Below are 12,698 nucleotides of genomic sequence, written 5' to 3' on the forward strand. Positions count from 1 at the left end.
TGAATAAATGCTAGACAGACAGGTGAATGAACCATAGGATCATGACAGTGTTTCAAACCCTTGGAAGCACAGCTGTCATGGAGAAGTTTACTGCACAGTGGTAGACGGTGGCACGGCCCCAGTGCCCCACTGTCTATACTCAGCCCTAGCTCTGCCACCTCCTGGCCGTGTGATGGGGAGCAGGTAACTCGGTGCCTCACTTTACTCATCTATAAAAGGAAGATGATAATGGCATCCGGCCTATGGAGGTGTTGTCAGGAGAATTGAGGTGACGAGGATAAATGTGGAGCACCTGGCAGGCACACAGCCGGTGGCCCCTAGAAATCTGCTCATGTTATTCCACAGGTCCCAAGAGGCTGCGATTCTCTGCCATGACCCCAGAAAGTGAGTGAGACAGCCTAAACCTGTTCCTGCTGGGAGAATGCTACCTGAAACTCGTGCCCAGCTGGCGGTTCTCTAGGAGGCTCCATCCAAGGGATTGGGATTCCCACAAGCTCTCTTCCATTTAACAAGACTGAGAGTGAAAGTGAAAATGAGTCCCGAGCCCAGCCTTCACGTGACAGCTGTGGTCAAAAGCTGCCACTGTGACTGTCAGCTCCCCAGGCTGTGCGCAGAGCCTGCTGAGTGGCCCCAAGGGTCAATCATGGGGCTGGAGCTTGGGGAGGAAGGGGAGCTCCATGCCCTGCCCCGAAGCCAGCCTGGGTGGTGGATGGATTCTGCCCACTCCTTTCAAATTCCCCACTCTCCAGGAACCCTCCTGTCCCCCTGCCCTCTCTGCTCACATCGTCTGCTGCCCTAGACTTTGGAAGCTTGAATTTCTGCACGAGGTGACTGCCGACAAATGACAAGAGTGGCCATTTCATGAGCACTTAATTCATTTAACAGTGCTGGGCACAGAGCAAGTGCTGCGTGAGTATTTTGGTTAGGGTTCACTTGTACCTTTTAGGTTTAGCTCTTATGCAAAGCCTGCAGTTCAGATCCACGTGTCAACCTCAGGTCACTACATCCAACTGCAGCAGGCATGGGGAGAATCCGAACCACAACGCCTTCCCTTGCAGTGAATTTCTCTCTCAGCTTTGTTTTTAGTTTGAACCACATAATAAATCTATGACAAGGGTATTCTTGTTCCTATTCTATAGACGAGGAAACTGAGGCACGCTGAGGGAGAAAGTGACAAGGAAGAGACTAGAGGCTACATCTGATTTTACACCAAATTTTCATCCCACACAATGAATAGCAACCTCTGGATGTTTTTCAAGATTTGAGTGAAGTCCAGAATCAAACTGAAGACTGTGTGTGTGTATGTGTGTGTGTGTGTATTCATATTCAAAAAGACTACATACACGCTACATGTATTATATATATTATAATATACACATAATAATTTATTATATATTAATATAATATATAATATAGAATTATATTAATATATAACATATAATTATATATAATATTAATAATATATAAGTATATATAATATTAATATATAATCATATAATATATATTTCATATAATCATATAATATATTATAATATATGTGATATAATTTATATATAATTATATATATTATTAATATATAATCATATAATATATGATTAATATAATCATATATTATATAATAAAATACATATAATATACACACTCTCTATAAATGTACTCCAAAAGCTTCAGGGTCTCCCAAGTATCACATGACCCTTACCTGAGGCAATCCTAAAACTCGGCTGCTTGGGCTAGCCTGGGGACACATGAGGAGTGGGGAATTAACCGGGCTGTTACTTGGCACCCAGGGCACTCGACCTCCTTCCTTGCAATGTTCTCTCCTTCTGCCGAAACTGATCTCTCTGATCTGCCTTTCCCCCCAGGATCCAGAGTGGTCCTAGGAAACCCAAGGAAATGCTTCCAGCTGGGGGCCTCGGGGGTGTAGGACATTGTTCTCTCCCCTTCCCGGGTCCTGTTGTTTTAAAACCTAATCAATAAAAATTGAGCTGGTGCCTGTGGGTCCTTGTCCTGCTTCCATCCAAGCCACTTTCACAGGCTGCCTCATTTTACTTTTTCAGTACCAGGGAGAAGAGTGGTCTTCCCACGGTGCAGAGGAGGAGACTAAGGCCTGGAATGTATGTGGTACAGAGGTTGAGACCACGCCAGCCTGCCCCGTCTTCATCAGGCCCTCTGACACAATATTAAGGGCCATGGCAAGGAGTCAGTTCCTCTGTGACCCTAAACCTCATCCCTGTGGAGGTTTCCTCTCTGCTCTGGCTAAGACATGGTCTAACCTTGGTAAGGAAGAGGGAATGGAATCCCAGCCACCTTGCCCTTGACCCCCATGAGTGGCCAAGTCATAGCCAGGGTGGGCCTTTGGCTGTGGGGGCAGTGCTCTCAAGCCTCTGGCTGCCCTGGCGCCTGGTGTCTAGGGCCTCACAGCTGCTAGGAGTTTGAGCCTTTGCTCAGACCTACACCATCAGCTAAGGAAAGCACCCACAAAGGCCAAGCTTCCAGTTTACCCCTGGCCACCACCACCACTGGCTCTGTCATCTCAGACCTTTTGATGCTGATTTCAAGCTCCCGGCTCTCGAGTCAGGGCCTTGTGGCTTCCAAGGCTGGGCTGGGGCTGCTGGAGGGAACTCAAGAGGTGCGCTCAGGGCTGCAGGCCCAGCTGACTCCGCAAGACAGGGCTCTTCTCCCCTCTGCATGGAGTGGGGGTTTGACTGCCCCTACATCACCCCGTAGGAGGTGACAACCAGGGATTTGAACCTGTCCAAAGCTAGCTCTGCTCCCACGCCAGCAGACACTCTGTGCCCATTGTATAGAGGAGGAGACTGAGGCTCCCTCTGAAATGGAGCGCCTCTTGCTGACCGAAATCTGGGTGAATCTCTCCCGAATAGTCTAAGACCCTAACGAAAAGTCTTGGTAGTTTATTTACTTATTGATGTACATTGACGATGCCACTACATAAAGAAAGCAAGAATGATGGTGAGAAGAAGAGAGGGAAGAAGGAAGAACTCAGGAGAAACCTCCCATTTTTATGTGGAAAGTGCCCTGTTGCAACGATGAGCATCCATTCTGCACAGGCCCAGATGCCCACTACCTGCGGCAGTGCCAACACCACCAGCTAAGAAAAGCACCCACAAAGGCCAAGCTTCCAGTTTACTTCTTTGGGTCCCTGAGCTATTGAGTCTCTAGGCCCACGGGTCACCTTCTTCTCTACCTCCTGAGTGAAGGGCCCTTCTGCTGCCTCCTGGCCCTGCCAGAGGCTGGCCCCTCCCCGCATCTGTGTGGCTCAGACACTCACAGCTCAGGACACAGGACTCCAGGTCCCTGACCCATATTCTGCCTGGGCTCTACAAATGCCAGGCTCTGTCATCTGTGCCAGTGACTGGAGGTGGGGGTGACAGTGGTGGATGGGGCTGGTCAGTCCACCTCTGAGCCTCCCCAGCACCCCAGTCCTAGTGCAGCCCACCTAGCCCTGTTCTGTCCCTTGGGCACCCAAAGACGGTGAACCCTCACCTTGGTTCCTTAGTGGCACAACACATGGGGGTTCTGTGGCTCTAACTCCAGGCAGCAGAGCGGGAAGGCTCGGGCAGGACAGGGGAATCCTCCATAGCCCTCCTTCACCTGCAGGGCTGGCTGGAAATCTTTTAAGCTAGATCTCACCCAAATCGGCGAGGTGCTTTTTCCTTTTTTTATCCTCTCTCCTCTGAGTTCCCCTGACTCCGCCTTTATTTAAATCTTTCTCTTCTCTTGTCTCTGCTTTCCTCTCTCCTTTTTTACTCCTCTATGTCCCATTCTTTAAAACAGGCAGTTTAGGAATCAATTTACTTTTATTTCAGCACCACCTCCCCAAAACATTCCTCTCAACCACAAAGCTCTTAATAACTTCATTCATATTCCTGGGCATTAATTATTCCAAAAGATGGTGCTAAGGAAAGAGAACCACAGACACAAGCCACTCCTGCGACAGCCGCCTCCTGTGGGCAGACTGACTCTCTGCAGCGCAGAAATGGAAGGACACTGGGCGGACCCAGAGATATTTTTGTGCCTCCTTTGGGAAGACTCTTTGGATCTAGCCTGTCCACAATATACGGGCACCTTATGATGCCTTGACTGTGCCAGAGACATTTCCCCTGGGTGCACGATGGTCCTGTTTACCACTGCCACAGCACCTCGAGAGGCCACAGGACACTGTGGCTTTGAATGTGGACCTTGCAGACCAAGAGGTCAGATTCCTGACTCCAACACTTAACGGCCGCCCAGCTTTACCCAAGACATTTAAGCTCTCATAACCTGTTTCCAGACCTGAAAATGGGAGTATCAATCACCTGTAACTCATGGCAGCCTTGACAGAGGTCAATGAGAGAAACCTGCACACATGCTTGGGTTAGTGTTCAACGAATGCTTGCTGGTATGGCCTGTGTGGTCACTGTAAGGTCATGGTGGGTGGATTATACAGCGTCCCCCACCCCTACCACCACAAGGCACTCATGACCCGGCCTGTCTGTGCAAGAACAGATGATGCAAACTACCATGGCGCCCAGTGGAGCCGCTGCCAGCTTCTTCTGGGGACACTGTGCAGCACATGGGCCTGCCATCAGCTGTCAGGACCCGTCCAACTGTTTTGGAAGTGCCTCCAGCATCTGCCACTGGCTGCCTCCTGGTGCTTCTGCCCAGGCAGAGTTCAGGGCTGTGGCAGGGGTGCTGGCCCCAGCTGGATCTGTCTGTGCCCCTCGGAGCCCCCTCAAGCCCTCACCTCACGAAACAAGCTTATGTTTAGAAGAGCACTCCCGTCCTGTGCAGGGGCTCAGCTTCTGCCCTGCTTCAGGCCCTCCTCATTTACCTGCCCTCCCTCGGAGTCACCAGCCTCCTTGCCTCCTCAGTCCAGTTCATACCCCTGGCTTCCCGAAGAGCCACCGAAGTCAAATCTCACATCCTCCAAGGGAAATGGGCCACTGAAATGAAAATGATTCTCCGCCTAGAGGCACCAGAAACCAAGTAATGTTTCTGGGCCTCCAATTCTGGGGCCTGAGATGTGAACACATGGGTGGCAGTGTAGGTGCCTGGCTGTGTCCCGTCATATCCCGGATGCTCAATGCGTGTGGCTATGTGTCTGCTCAAAAGCTCTCAGGAAGTGTTCCAACTTCTTGCTTGGCCTGGAAGCATCTGCCTCTCCCTCTGGCCTCCCCTTCCAGCCTCACCCCCATTTTTCACATGCAGGACCCTTTGCCAGAGCCACATTTCACTTTCTACCATCGCCCCAGGTCCCTTGACATCCCTGCCTTTGCCCAAGCTGCTCCTCCAACTAGAGGTCTCTGGTTCCACCCTGAGGCATCCCACCTATCCTTTCAAAGGCCATGGCCTCCTTAAATGCAGACGCACGCATGGTATTCTTGCATCCCTGCATTCCAAAGCTTTGTTAGATCTCACATAAATAACATTCCTCTATTTCCTCTCCTAACCCCAAACAGTTGAAAGCAGAGCCCATGGCACCTTGGTTGCTATGGTCTCCCACAATACCGTGCATGCCTAGGCACTCTGCAACAGAGTTAATTTACATTAAATTAACTCCCACTCATGAAAACCTCTATCTGTGCGCCTGACCTGAAAGCATTTCTGAAAGTCATTCGTCTGACAGATATTGCCCAAGACCTACGGACCCAACAATAGCATCATTGATAACTCCTCTTGCATTTCCATTTTTAGAAGTGCACAGCAGAGTGATATTCTGAGCGAGAGTCCTCCAGAAGAATGGGTAAGTACGTGCAAATTGCTGAGCCTCTGTTCATTGCATCCAAAATGAAAGTCACCAGCATGCTGTATAACTCAAGAAAATACGAGAGAGAGGGAAAAGCAACATCGCAGTTTGACTACAAGAGGTTTCCAGTAAGTACTGCAGCTGAAAATCCCAGCCAGCCAAACAATCTTTTGCAAGATCTATATAAGAAAGTTGAAAGCATGCATTACCTGTTAGGCTCTGAAACAAGGGTACAATTCAGGGGTAATACAAAGGATTTTCTTGAGAGTGTCTGAATTCAGAACATGCTCCCCGAGTTTTCCTTCTGCCCTGGCCCCAAGCTTCTGGCTGCTCTGCCAGGCAGTTCTGAAACGCTCTCCTTTGAAGCAGGGAGTTTATTTTGGGGCCACCGCATGACCAACGTTGACAAGCCAAACTATAAGATGTTATGCATCTCAGATTTCCTGTTTGGAGGTTGCACCGAGGAAGCTGCGATCCTGCCTTCCGTTCCTCTGGGTGCATCGAATACAGACTCTCACTTCAGAGAGGATCCTGGAGCTTTGGCCCTCACGTGATGTCATCATTTGTGATCCTTGACATGGAGGCCATATATGGGTATGTTTCTGGAACTACCCAGGAGGGAGCCAAACAGGAGAGAGATGCAGTGGGTCAGAGACAGAGGCAGGGAAAGAGGATGAGGAGACTCAGAGTTGGGAGACAAAGAGTGAGGAGCAGGGGAGGAGGAAGAAAGGGGAAGAGGAGAAGAAAAGGCAACAAAGGAGGGAAGGCAAGACGGCAGGAAGGAAGAGGATGGAGTGAAAGAGGAGGGAAGTGGGGGAGAGAGGAGATGAAGGAGTTGATGTAAAAGGGCTTTGGAGAAATCAAGGTTCGGTGCTGAACTTGTGGCAGCATTTGGGGATACCAGGTGTCTGGCTGCTGGATACTGTGGGGTGGGGCTGGGGATACAAAGGGCCAAGGTATAAATGAGCCAACAAACAGAGAGGCATGCGGGCAAGCCCTGGGCAGAGATACACAGCAGAAGGGAGGCCTTCCTCCTGGTCTAGGGAAGAATGTCCCATTTCTGGAATAGGTCGAATGTCAAAGACAACACACACACAGCCATACGCACTGAGCATCTGGGATGTGATGGGACTCAGCCAGGCACCTACGCTCCCACCTGTGTATTCACATCTCACGCCTCAGGGTTGGGGGTCCAGAAACATGACTTGGTCTGTTCCTCTATGTGGAGAATCATTTTCATTTCAGTGGCCCATTCCCCTTGGAGGATGTGGGATTTATGACAGCCACAGCATGATTTCTCACCAATTAAAACTCAGGAAACCTCAGGATGCCTTTACATGCACTTCGAATATTCCACAAGGAAATACATCTCAGTATACAAGGTGCCATGGGGTTGGGTCAAGGTTCTGGAGGTATGACTGGTGCTAAAGACAGGAGGGACACTAGTGGTCCCCAGGCAGTCCCCCAGCTTCCCTGGTACCTGCCAAGTTGCTCATCACCCCAGCTGGGACAGTCTTCCCAGGCCACTGTGGCTGGGTGGCCCCTCAAAGTTAGCTCAGGTTCAGTCCCTTCCAGACCCATGTGCTATGGAGGGAGTGCAGGAGAAGGGCAGAGAAGGGGCTGTCAGATTTTTTTTACTTTTGGGGGTGTTTCCTCCCCGGTAGAACGTTCCAGTGGCCTCTGTGAGACAGCTCCCCGAGGCCGGGCTGCTTTCCTGGGCTCCTTGCTGGAGGCAAAACACAGGTTCCTCTGCTTCCTGCCCACCGCCTGCCCCTCCCCAGTCCGCCCTGGAAGGTGGGCCATAATCACACAAGGCCCTTCCTAGGTCGCCCTCTGCCTTACCCGCTCAGTCCAGACAAAGCTCTTGTGGTCAACAGAGCTAGAGAAACTCAGACTCCAGATCCCGAGTCTTATACTTGGACTCAGCTTTAGAAAATCAAGACCCAAGTTGTGGATAAGAGTCACAGAGCACAGAAAATGCACTTGGGGGTGGGGGTGGACAGCAGACGATGGGGGCTTGCCGGACACAGTTTGATTGCAACATGAAGGCATTATCTTGCCGCACTCACAACAACCTTCCAAGCATCACTGCATATGACAGATGAGGAAACTGAGGCTCAGAGAGGTTGGATGGTTTGTCTATGGTGCCACAATTTGTAAGTGATGGCTTAGTTTATCTGCCCCAGTTATGTCTGACACAAAGACCACTGCTTTTAGCCATAGCTGTATCTCCTACGATCCAAATGTTGGGGCAGAACAAGGAACCCCGCAAGGAGGATGGAAAAATTCCCCAAAGTCTAGGTTGCTGATAGTGGTTCCTTTGGGAAGAAGCTGCTAGAAGAGTGCCCTGGATACATACTATCCTGTAGACCAGCAGACAACATGTCCTCGGGATGAGGACTTCTGCTCCCCTGTCCCCATACCAAGGAATCCAGCATCACTCTGTCCTCTTCTCCTCTGGGCTCCTCCCATGCTCATAATTCAGCAGTGGGGTTTCAGCCAGGGCTGTCAATTCAAGCATGAAGGACCTTTGCCGGGGTGCATCACGTAGGGATGAAAACCTCGCCCAGCCCATTCACATTCTTTTCCTCATCTGAGACGTAGGGCAGCTGTCAGGTGGACAGGCTGGGTGTGTTATCCCCAGTGTCCAGATAAGGAGACCAAGTATGCCACAGGGGATGAGCCAAGGCCCCGCCTCCTTCACTGGGCCACATTCCCATCTGAGCCTTTCCACAGAAGGGGCCAAACCACAGGCCACTGCGAGGTATCAGAAAAGTGACCACAATCAAGGACCCCAATGCCCACTCTTAAATGGCAGAATAGGGTTTATTGTCTTACTCAACCACAACCAAGCCTTTTCCCACATTTACTGCCCCTCCAAGTCCCTGGTAAATCTGAACTGTATCCAAAAGTACATGTGGCTTTCCCAAAGTGATGAAGTTGGAACAAAATCCGTGGGGCAACAGCAGAGTGTTTATCAAATTAAAATGAAATATACAGGGAAACAGTCACAATATGTTAAGTGGAAAAGACAAAGCTTCCCTCTTTTGTGCAAGTGTGCATAGAAAAATATCTAGAAGGAAATGCTTCATGTTAATAAGTCGCCTCTGTGTTTTCAAAATTTTCAGCAATTACAGTGTGGAAAAAAATGGCAATATTATTTAGGTAATTGATTGGATTTGAGTTTCTGGTTGGGCAGTAGGGCCCAGCTCTTACCAAGATGGACCATCGTTCACTAGGGTGTCCTCCTAGAGTCTATTTCATAATTCCCTCTGTGACTGTCAATAGACAGGCCAATCCTGTCTTTGTCTTGAGTTTTGTGGACGCTTACTGGCAGCAGCAAGCTTCCTGAGACCGGGATGAGTTGAAGACCAGGGGAAAGAAAGATATTCATCAGCTTACATTGGTATTGGGTTGGTGCACCAACATAATAGCTTATCTCCAAGGTGGCTGCCATCCATTCCTTCCCTTCACATGTATGCATGCATGCGTGCCTGTGCATGGGCATACACACATGCACACACACACACACACGTACACACCAAACTCCACCCAAGAGGTGAGTGTATTTCTTCCTTCCCCTTGAATATTGGGTGGTCTAGTGATTGATTTAACAATAGAATGCAGTGGAAATGATGTCCTGAGACTTCCAAGGCTAGGTCATGAGATGCTTTGTAGCTGCCATGTTGTGAGGAAGCCCAAGCAAGCAACACCCAGGGCCCCTGGAGCATCCGGCACCAGACAGAGGGGTGAAGATGCCCTCTTGGAGGTGGATCCTCCACCTGAAGCTGCCACAGCTAATGCCACGTGGGGCGGAGACAAACCACCCACAACTTCCTGACCCACAAACCACAAGCGATGATAAAACGGTTGTTTCGTGCCACTGGGGATTGAGGTAGTTTGATGCGTAGTAATAGTCAACCCAGACAGTCGCCAAATATTCACTGTGGTCTCAGCTGCATGCTCCTCAGCTCTTGTGTGCTATCCATGAGCTTTTTTTCTGACTTTCCACTTGTCTTTGTTTCCATTTACAAAAAGAAAAACAGATTCAAACTGATTTTTTTTTTTTTTTTTTTTTAACCTCACTCTTTACAAAAGAATATATTCCCAAGTCATTTCCCAGTTCTTGGGTTTATCAGACCAGAAGCTTCTTTTGGCTGAAATTCTGTCTTACGAGGGTATGGTGATCCCTCTAACTGGAGGGACTCTTGGCTATCCTGATGTTCAGAGCCCTCGTTTACTAGTTCAGGCCCCAAGAGGTTCTGTGACTCCTCTGACATCACCCAGCAATTTGGGAGCAGAATAATTCACACATTGAAAACCACGCCAGCGGGAGCCATGCCCCATGGGATCAGACGCTGATGTGCTAAAGCAGAGACCCTCTCCTGGCAAAGGTGGGGACAGCGTTCAAGCTTCTGACTGGAGCCTGTGGAGGGCAGGCAGTGTGACCCAGCGGAAAGGGAACTGTGCTGGGATCTGGCCCTAGCTGCTCATTAGAATCATATTACACTTACCTATGCCTGAGATTCTGATTTAAATCATCTGTGTCGAGGCCCAAACAGGACTAATTTTTAAAAACTTTTTATTAAAGTTCAATATACCCACAAAAAAGTACAACTTTCACAAATGTACAGCCCAGTACATTTTCACAGACTGGACACACCCAACATCGGAATCAAAAGTAGAATATTACAAGCACCCCAAGAGCTCCCCTTCCCCACAAGCCCCAGCCTCTACCCCACCACCCACCACCTCCTGCCAGGGGTGACCACTCTCCTGACTGCTAGCAGGACAGGTTCCTTTGAACTTCATGTGAATGAAATCACTGTGTCTCCTTTCATTTAACAACACATTGCGAGACCTGCCCATATTGTTTCATGGAATTGTAGATTGTTATTTTAATTGCTATGTAGTATTCCATGCTGAGTATATCACAGTTTATTCATTCTACCGTTGATGGACATCTGTGTGGTTCCCAGCTTTGGGCGATGATGAAGAGTGTAGCTATGAATATTCTAGTACATGTCTTTTGGTAAATATTCATACTCCTTTCTCTTGGGTATACACTTAGGATGGGGATCACTGGGTCAGAGTTTAGGCCTTCGTTCAACTTGAGTGAAACTGTCACATGGCTTTCCAAAGTTGTGTCAATTTGCACTCCCATCAGCCATGCATAAGAGTTCTGGTCACTCCATATCCTTACCAACAATTGGTAGATTCCTTTTTTTTGATTTTTTAGATGGAGTCCTGCTCTGTGGCCCAGGCTGAAGTGCAGTGGTGAGATCTTGGCTCATTGCAACCTCTGCCTTCCGGGTTCAAGCGATTCTCTTGCCTCGGCCTCCCAAGTAGCTAGGATTACAGGTGCCCACCACCACATCTGGCTAATTTTTTTGTATTTTTATTAGAGACAGGGTTTCACCATGTTGGCCAGGCTGGTCTTGAACTCCTGACCTCAGGTGATCTGCACACCTCAGCCTCCCAAAGTGCTGGGATTACAGGCATGAGCCACCACACCCAACCTCCATCTTTTTTCATATTATCTATTTTGATGGGCATCCGTGGCATCTTGTTGCATTTTTAATCTGCATGCCCCTGATGACAAATTACAGTGAGCATTCAAGCAGCCCTGACCTCAGTGATCTCTGGAGCCTTTTTGGGGTCCCTAACTTTGCACAAGCCTCACAGGCCACCCTGGGAACAGCCCTCCAGGGAGGGTTTTTGTGGGGGGAAAAAGGGAATAGAAGAGGAATAAAAATGCAGAGGCAGAAACTATGCAACTGATCAACCTGCAAGGGAGTGGGAAGAAGAATGTGGCCACCACAGGAAAGCCCCAGGACTCACACCTGGCACCAATGTGGGTTTCACTCTCCCAAGCCTAAATAGAACCTGCCCTCCCTTACTCTACACCCTCACCCGGCATTATCCTCCCTGCTGACCTATCCTATGTTTATCTCCCATATGTGTGTTGCCTGTTTGTCCCATCTAGAATACTTGGTCCTTCTGTTCACTGCTGTGTGTCGGTGCCTATAGCAGTGCCTGGCACATAAGAGATGCTCATTCCCTTAACTGTTGGACATGTGTGCTCACACTCAAGCCCATGGCCCCTGGGGCAGAATTGGGAAGGGCCTTGGTTCTGCCTGCCAGCCCGAGCCTGGCTGGTGGCTACAAAGACACACACACACACTTTATGTCTCTCCCTTCCAGACATCCCTCTCTGTTTATTTCAGCCTGAATGCCCAGGAATAAAGGGGTGCGTGTATGTATTGGAGGGGCCATTTGCAGGGCCCCATACCCAGTCGGGTCTAGGGGGAACCAAGACCAGCACATGTTTCTATGACAGTGACACCTCTTCCAGAAGGAGGGAAGGAGACAGTGGTGGAGGAAGAGCCAGCCAAGAGCCCCTGGGAGCTGAGCTGTGAGTCAGTGCCAAGTCCTGGGCGGACTCCAACCCAGCAATGGAACATCATCCGCTAAAATAAGCACCCCTGCGGTCCTGGCGTCCTGGCTCCCAGCCCTGGCTGCCTCTTGCTATTGGTTTATTTGGGTTTCAAATAACCAAGATGAAGATGGACAGACAAGAGTCTGATCCTCACCCTGGGCAGTGTTCTGAAGGGGGATGGGCAGAGGCAGACAGCAAGGCATGGGGAAAGCCAGACAAAGGCCCCAAGTCCTAGGAGGGAGAAAGGAGTGTCCATGGAAGGGGAGGAGAGGATCCAGGGAAAGAGTGAGACATCCTCTATTTCTTCTTCAAAATGGGCCTTTGCTCTGGAGCAATCAGGAACCAGCCCCCAGCTTACCTCCCAGTTCAGAGGGCCAAGCCAGGCCCCAGGGAGAGAAGACAGTGTTCCCCATTTATCGAGAGCAGAGCAAGGGAAGAACACATATGCCTCTGATGGGAGAGAAGGGGCAGGGCAGCCTCCCAGCCTATGGCACTCTACATGTAGGGAGACAC

The 12,698-nt window shown here is 49.6% G+C and overlaps 1 protein-coding gene across 1 annotated transcript in view; it reads right to left on the reverse strand.

Moving 5' to 3' along the window:
- ASB2 (ankyrin repeat and SOCS box containing 2) overlaps positions 1-6,313 on the reverse strand; it is a 43,128-nt gene extending 36,815 nt beyond the window's left edge. Inside the window, exon 1 of the mRNA XM_025391655.1 lies at positions 5,956-6,313. The gene's annotated coding sequence lies outside the window, so the exon portion shown is untranslated. The remainder of the gene's footprint in view (positions 1-5,955) is intronic.
- Between the last annotated feature and the right edge of the window lie 6,385 nt (positions 6,314-12,698).

Source organism: Theropithecus gelada, chromosome 7b (genome assembly GCF_003255815.1).
Source record: "Theropithecus gelada isolate Dixy chromosome 7b, Tgel_1.0, whole genome shotgun sequence".
Classification (NCBI taxonomy): Eukaryota; Metazoa; Chordata; class Mammalia; order Primates; family Cercopithecidae; genus Theropithecus; species Theropithecus gelada.